Source organism: Zea mays, chromosome 4, assembly GCF_902167145.1.
Source record: "Zea mays cultivar B73 chromosome 4, Zm-B73-REFERENCE-NAM-5.0, whole genome shotgun sequence".
NCBI classification, from domain to species: domain Eukaryota; kingdom Viridiplantae; phylum Streptophyta; class Magnoliopsida; order Poales; family Poaceae; genus Zea; species Zea mays.
In genome coordinates, this window is record NC_050099.1 from 120,729,578 (window position 1) to 120,737,863 (window position 8,286).

Sequence of the window (8,286 nt, forward strand, 5' to 3'; positions counted from 1 at the left end):
TCACAAGCTTCAGCTCCATCTATATTGTGGATGGCTTTTGAGTCTGTCTAATTTCCCTCAGCCTTCCTGGCAGCTTCCTGACTTCCATGAATTGCAATAGGCCCTTGTTCCGAATGTATCTTCATGCATAGGTATGCTAGATGAAGAATTGCTTCGAAAGCATTAAGTGTCCCACGACCAATGATTGCATTGTAGGGGTATTCCATGTCAACAATATCAAACACAACCTGTTCAGTCCTTGTGTTGTGGACAAATCCGAAGGTCACTGACATTGTGATCTTGCCAAGTGCTACGATCTGCCTTCCTCCGAAGCCACAAAGAGGGTGTGTAGCATCATGAATCTTGTCCTCTGGCTCTTGCATCTGTCTGAAGGCCTTAGCAAATATGATATTCGCTGCACTGCCTATACCAACTAGAATATTGTGGACCAAAAATCCCTTGATAACACAAGATATAACCATAGCATCATTGTGAGGGTAATCCTTGAGTTGAAGGTCCTCCTGGGAGAAGGTGATTGGGATGTGGGACCATTTTGACTGATGAAGGGTCCCTGCACCCCAACATGCTGCACCCTTCTCTGGGCCTCCTTCTTCTGTTTCTTGTTGGCTGGTTCTGAACATGATCCGCCTGTTATCGGGAGGACCAGCCTCGTAGCCGAAGTAGCTTCAGCTTGGGTTTTGGACGAAGCCATCAGCTCAAAAGTGGAAGTGAGTTCACCGAAGGTGGGCGCCAATGTTGGGGACTTGTTCTCAAATGCTATGAATCAAGAACAAGGCAACACAGTGTTAAAGGTTAATATCCTTCGTCCTTCGAAGCATTATTTCCCTTAGGATATAACGATCTTCCGACGAAGGTCATGAAGGACGTACCTTCAACATCGTGATAAGTGATAATGAAAGACAAAGCATATGAAACATGAAAGATAACATGAACAATCATATAACATTATTCACATATCTTCATTACATAAATTCAAGTATTTAAATACAATATTTAATCACATTTATACCTTCGGCTTGACAGAAGGCAAAAAATCCAAACGTTGCGCACGAGCGAATACAAAATCGTGTGAACAGTACAGGGGTACTGTTCATCTATTTATTGGCACAGGACGCAGCCTGTGAGAAATTACATTCATATCCTTTACAAAGGTTTATAATCATAATACAAGTTATCACGGGCCAATTGGTCATTTCATCTTTAGGTCGGTGCATTTGGAAATGTACTCTGAAGCCCTTTGATTGATAGCTTCGGCTTTGTGCTAGTCTTCCGAAGGTGTTTCTTCTTATGGGACCTTCGGCGATGAAGCAGGCCCCTAACAGAGCCCGTCTTAAGAATCCCTTTAAGTGGTCACACCCAGTTTTGGAAGGTAGATCGAATGCGAACCATGTACGTGTCAGGACCAGAAATTCACGTACACGGCGATTACATAAGTGACTCATCATAGCACAATGCTTTGAATAACAAGGAAGAGTAAGTTATAATATTAAAGACTAGAGCATTTATATAATATAAATCAAAGTACACAGAATCGAAACGTAGCCAACGTAAATAAACCCACCACAGGCAGCTGACTGGGGGAGGTCGCTAGGCTAATCCTCGATCTCGCTGATGTCCTGGAACTCCTGGAGAGATGCCTTCTTATTTACGTGAGCATAGATTGCACCAAAGGCAACCTGGTGTTTTGTGAAAGCAAGGGTGAGTACACATCAACGTACTCAGCAAATGTCTCGTTTGGCTGAAGTGGACTAGCTTTATGTGGGGGTTAAGGTCAAAGCAGTTGCTTTTAGTTGGTCAGGTATTTATTATTAGTGGAAGCCAAGTTTTATAATATAACCAACCCATGAATCCTTTCCTCATCGAGGAACATCATTATCATCATCGAACCAAAATAATAAATAGAACCATTGTATATCAAACCATCTGTATCTCTAATCAAATAGGATCCCAAGGCCGCTCATAACCGTGAGCACGACTGATATATCAGTTTCTAACCCTCTGGAGAGGTCGCACACTTTCCCCACAAGTCGTGATCCCCATTCTGCCAGGAGATCATGACTCTCCATTGATCACTTCCAAGGTGACCTAGCAGGGTCTCACTACGTAGACTTTACAAAGATTTTCCAGAGGTCATAGCCACCAATTAGGTTTGTCCAGTTTGATAAACACTGTACCTCTCCCCAAAGAAAGGGTGACTAACCAAAACCAAATCAAAGAACCTCTGCAATCAGCCTCGGTAGAGCAAGTACTGTGCCTGGACCCCATTGACGGCCCTACGATGAAGCCAACTACTCCTCTGGTTCCTCTAATTAATCAGCTAAGGGCATCCCATTCCACCCTCATGGCCGCACTGTTATCCCGGATTGTCACTCCACGAACAGGTCCTTACGGAGAGGTACTCAGGAAAATAGCCTGAGTCCCCTAAAATATCACAAGATCATCATTGGGATAACATCATCATATCATAAATATTCACATCATGTTCATTGATTAAAGTAAAGCAATAGCATAAAGCTAACCATGATAACCCCAAAAGGTAAATAAGGATAAGGAAATACAGAATTGTCAATCTTTAGGTTTCAATAATGTAATGTTGGACGGTGAATTATAAGTATGTAGGACATAATAGGTCAGAGGACACTTGCCTTCACCAAACAGATGCTCAGGGTCTTCAACCTTGTGGAACTCGAAGAGCCCGACCACTTGGTCGCCAACGCTTGATCGTTGATCCCTCAAAGCTCGGAATGGATCGCAGTCTATTCGCGACGCACAGCGAATACAAACAGGCACAAATAAGCAAACATATATATATGTATAAGAACATTACATCATTCAAATAAAAACATAATAAAACATGCAAAACAAAATAGAGCGCGTTACTATGGTCACGCGAGGAAAAAAAATGTCGAACTCGAAGCGACGGTCGGAAAGATATCGCATTTACGCTAAATAAATATTAACTAAAACATTTAATTCAACATTATCAAATATAAATAATATCTACCATTTAGTTTTGATTAATCTACCACACTAAAAAGCTGTCAAATAAATAAGTAATTTAATTAAAACGAGAGATTCTAAGCGAGGCGAATTTACGACGCGCGAAACAACACGACAGTGTGCGAAACGACGCGCAAACACGCGTGACATAGCATGCTGACGACACACGAACTAGAGCGTGCGACCAGCGCGAACGACGCGCGAACCAGCACATCGCCACGTGCGGAACAGCTCACGCGACAAGCAAAAAAATACTAAATAGAAGACGTGTTTATACTAAACAAATATTAAATAAACAAAAAGCGCAAGTTGAACACTACACATTTAATCTAATTGAAATATTGATCTAATAAATATTAGTCGAGCAAACCTTAAGTCAATTATCTAAAATATGTGACCTGACGAATTAACGTTATTAAAATGAGTGTTTATAAGCGAAAACAATTTATTGTCACGCGCAAACATCGCACGCCACATGTGATCGACATGCGAGATACGCGCGAGCAACGCGCGACAAGACGCGCGACCCACGCGAACAGCGCGCGACGACGCGTGCGAACGGCGCACGACAACGCGTGCGAATGGCACGCGCGACACGCGACGATGTGCGCGAAATAGCACTGTGGCACGCGAAACAACGCACGCGACAACGCGCCAACGACGCCCTTGAACGACGGGCGGACAACGCGACGACGATGGCGAGCGCAATACACGCGAACAAAGAGTAAACGGTGCTCGCAACACGCGAGAGTCACTAAAAGATATCACGTTTATACTAAACAAGTATAAATTCAGAAACATTTGAGTGGGCATAATCATATTAACATTTATTTATAATGCACAACTAAAACTATAAATTAGTTTAACTAGATTGCTACTTTTATAATTGTTGGATAAATAAATTATTAAATAAATAAAATGTGTATCACTACAAAAAATGCTACGAAGTTGACGCGATTGAAACAAGTACAAACAGATTTACGATGAATAATATATTGAATAAATAACAATTTGTGAATTATAAAATATGCGGCTATTAAGAACCGCTAAACACACATCACGATTACCCTAAGCACGTATTCAATCAAGACATTTGAGTCACATTAATCACGTTAACATTTATTTATGAAAGCATATGTTAGAAACTGTAAAATAGTTTTACTAGAAAAGTATTTAAATAACCATTGAAAAACCAATTACTGGACTAACTAATTAATTACAGCTTGTTTCGTGGTAAAATATTGTTTCTAACATGTAAACGGTATTATTACGAAGCTAACGCAACTGGTACGGGTCGAAATTGAACAACAACACAAAAGATACTGAATAATTAATAAACTACAGAATTAAAGCAATGTTGCGCATTAGGATTTGCTGCAACCAAGGCCACACTATGGGTCACATGGAAAACAAATGCACAAGATCCTGACATGGGGCACTTCTCTTCTCCACGTACCATTTACCACGCACGATGGTTACTTTCCCTTTCTTTTCTCTACAACGGTTGCTTTTTCTTCAGGCTGTGCCATGGCGGACCGGGCGATGGCAGCGAGTGACCAGCAGGCAGGGGCACGAGGTGAGATGATGGCTCGCTGGCAGGGCTTTGCACAGAGCGCGGTGGCGAAGCAGCACGCAGAATAGGAAGTGAAGGGCTAAAGGCGTGTGGCCATGGTTGTACGCTGGCTGCGGCAAGGCACGCCAGGGGTCACTCGGCGCCTCGGCCACGGCGGAGCAGGGCGGGCGAGGTACGGTAGCAGCGGCCATGGTGGCTCACATGGCAGGCGAGGCACGCGGGACACGAAGCAAGTGACGTGTGCAGGGGAAAACGGCTCCCTGGCCACGTCCGCCATGGGCTGCGCGAGGAAAAAGGTCGCCGAAGGGAGGGGAGGGAGGAAGCGACGGGGAGGATGCTCACCTTGGCGGACGAGTGGTGATGGCGCGGATCCGACGAACGATGACGCAACAGGTAGCTCTAGAGAGGGGAGGATGAGCCGGTTGTGCAGGGAGAGAGTCGGGGCAGGCAGTTTCGAGTTTATGGGGTCTAGGACGTGCGTCGTGGAAGAAGATTAGAGAAGCAAGCAAGCATCCGGTTGGGGCACTACGCCTACGGGCCCACTAGCCAGGGGGTGGCGTGGAGACGAGGCACCTGCACGAGTCCGCGTATGGCGGCGGTGGCTACAGCCGCGCTTTGCTTGCCGATCGTTGGGCCGCTGTGGGCCAGCAGCGGGGTGGGAAAAATGGGCCTGCGGGGGCGCTATGCGTGCTGGGCCGCTGGTGCTATTGGTGGGCCCCATGTAGGGAGGTGGCTGGGCGCGCGCAAACCCGCAGCGAGAGCAGAGCCGCTGGCGCTGCTGGGCCACTGAGGCCGAGCAGGTCAGAGGGGGAGCGGGTGTTGCGCCTGGGCTGGCTGGAAAAAAGGCTAAGTGGCCCTTTTCTATTTTCTTCTTTTTATTCTTTTCTTTTATTTAGATTTATACACAAGAAAAAGCTACAAATTAAATGATGCATACCAAGACAATACGTCAAATCGAAAATAAATGCCTTTTAGCATGATGCAACAACAATTATTCCATTAGGGTTTTATTAGTACAAGACATCAAAATGAATCCTTCTGCTACTTTGAAACAAAGAGAAAAGAGCGAAAAGGAAGAGGAGGATAAAGGTAACACCTGAATTTGGTGAATATTAGAAAAGAAATTTTATACCCACAAATTTAGGGTGTTACATAAGGTCTCTTGGGTTTGTGATTTTTCTGCAAAAAGAACACCCAAGTGAAGCGAGAATAATCATCCACAATAACTAGATAGTACTTACTCCCGCCGATCCTTATGTAAGCTATCAAGCCGAATAGATCCATGTGGAATAGTTCGAGCGGCCTGTCAGTCGTCATGAACTTCTTGTGTGGATGATGGGCTCTAAACTGCTTTCCTGCTTGACATGCGCTACACACCCTGTCTTTCTCAAAATGAACATTTGTTAGTCCTAAAATGTGCTCTCCCTTTAGAAGTTTGTGGAGATTCTTCATCCCAACATGGGTTAGTCGGCGATGCCAGAGCCAACCCAAGTTAGTCTTAGCAATTAAGCAAGTGTCTAGCTCAGCTTGATTAAAATCAACTAAGTATAGCTGACCCTCGAGCACTCCCTTAAAAGCTATTGAATCATTACTTCTTCTAAAGGCAGTAATACCTATATGAGTAAAAAGACAGTTGTAGCCCATTTTACATAGAAACAGAAAGCAAACTGTAATATAAAGAATCTACAAGAAAAACATTGGAAATGGAATGGTCAGGAGATATAGCTATTTTACCCAAACCTTTGACAAAACGTTGATTTCCATCCCCGAATGTGATAGCTCGTTGGGGATCTTCATTTTTCTCATAGGAGGAGAACATCCTTTTCTCCCCTGTCATGTGGTTTGTGCACCCGCTATCGATTATCCAACTGGAACCACCAGATGCATAAACCTACAAAACAATTTTAGGCCTTGTTCTTAGGTACCCAAACAGTCTTGGGTCCTTTGACGTTAGAAACAAGCACCTTGGGTACCCAAACACAAGTTTTGGAGCTCTTGTCTTTGCGCCCAACATATTTGGCAACTACTTTGCTTGATTTGTTAGTTAAAACATAAGATGCATCAAAAGTCTTAAATAAAACTTTGTGCTCATTTAATGTAGCAGGAATTTTCTTTCTAGGCATTTTAACATGTGTGGTATGCCTAGAGCTAGAAGCCTCATTTTTATACATAAAAGCATGATGAGAAACAGTGTGAGGTTTCCTAACATGAATCTTCCTAATTTTGTGATCAGGATAATTAGCAGGATATAAAATGTAGCCTTCATTATCCTGAACCATGGGAGCCTTACCCTTAACAAAATTAGACAATCGTTTAGGGGCATTAAGCTTGATATTGCTCCCCTGTTGGAAACCAATGCCATCCTTAATGCCAGAGTGTCTCCCATTATAGAGCATGCTTCTAGCAAATTTAAACTTTTAATTTTCAAGTTCATGATCATTAATTTTAGTAGTTAATTTAGCTATATGATCATTTTGTTGTTTAATCATGGCAATGTGGTCATCAATAGCTTCAATGTTAACATCTCTACATCTAATGCAAATGGAAACATGATCAACAATAGATGTAGAGGGTTTGCAAGTATTTGATTCTTCTATCTTAGATTTTAATCTAGCATTCTCATCTCTAAGACAGGAAATAGGATCATTGCAAACATTTAAATCTTTGACCTTAGAAACTAAGCTAGCATTTTCATTTCTAAGGCTAGAAATTGAATCATGGCAAATGCTAAGCTCCTTAGATGAATTTTCACATTTCTCTACTTCCTGAGCATAAGCATTTTTCAATTTAACAAATTTTTGTTTTCTTTAATAAGGAAGTCCTCTTGGCTATCCAAAAGTTCATCCTTCTCATTAATTGCTTCAATTAATTCATTCAATTTATTCTTTTGGTCCATGTTAAGGTTGGCAAAAAGAGACATTAAATTATCTTCACTATCACTAGAGCTACCCTCATCACTAGATGTTGTATATTTGGGGGTGGCTCTTGATTGTACATTCTTCTTTTTGCCGTCCTTAGCCATTAGACAATTGTGGCCGACGTTGGGGAAGAGGAGGCCCTTGTTGACGGCGATGTTGGTGGCGTCCTTGTCGGAGGAGTCGTTTGAGCTCTCATTGGAGTCCCATTCCCGACATATGTGGGCATCGCCGCCCTTCTTGTAGTACCTCCTCTTCTTCTTTTTTCCCTTTCTTGTCGTCGTCCTTGTCACTTTCACTAGAGATAGGACATTCAGCAATAAATTGACCAGACTTACCACACCGGTAGCACACCTTCTTGGAGTGGGACTTGTAGTTCTTCCCCCTCCTTTGCTTGAGGATTTGGTGGAAGCTCATGACGATGAGCACCATTTCCTTGTTGTCGAGCTTGGAGGCGTCGATTGTAAGCCTACTTGATGTAGACTCCTCCTTCTTCTCTTCCGTCGCTTTGAATGCGACGGGTTGCACCTTGGGTGTGGAGGTGGCACCTTGCTCCAAGTTGACAATATGTTTGGAGTCTTTGATCATAAGTTAAAAGCTCATAAACTTGCCAATAACCTCCTCGGGAGACATTAGTTTATATCTAGGATCCCCACGTATTAATTGAACTTGAGTATGATTGCGAAATACGAGGGATCTAAGAATAACCTTGACCATTTCATGGTTGTCCCACTTGGTGCTCCCGAGGTTGCGCACTTGGTTCACCATGGTTTTTAGCCGGTTGTACATTGCTTGCGG

The 8,286-nt window shown here is 43.1% G+C and overlaps 1 long non-coding RNA gene across 1 annotated transcript; it reads right to left on the reverse strand.

The window, feature by feature from the left end:
• Window positions 1-1,461: 1,461 nt before the first annotated feature.
• On the reverse strand, window positions 1,462-5,054 carry LOC118476939 (uncharacterized). The gene is made up of 2 exons (XR_004857798.1): window positions 4,916-5,054; window positions 1,462-2,756 (listed from the first exon to the last, which is right to left on the reverse strand). It is a non-coding gene; the product is annotated as an uncharacterized lncRNA (long non-coding RNA).
• Window positions 5,055-8,286: the final 3,232 nt, after the last annotated feature.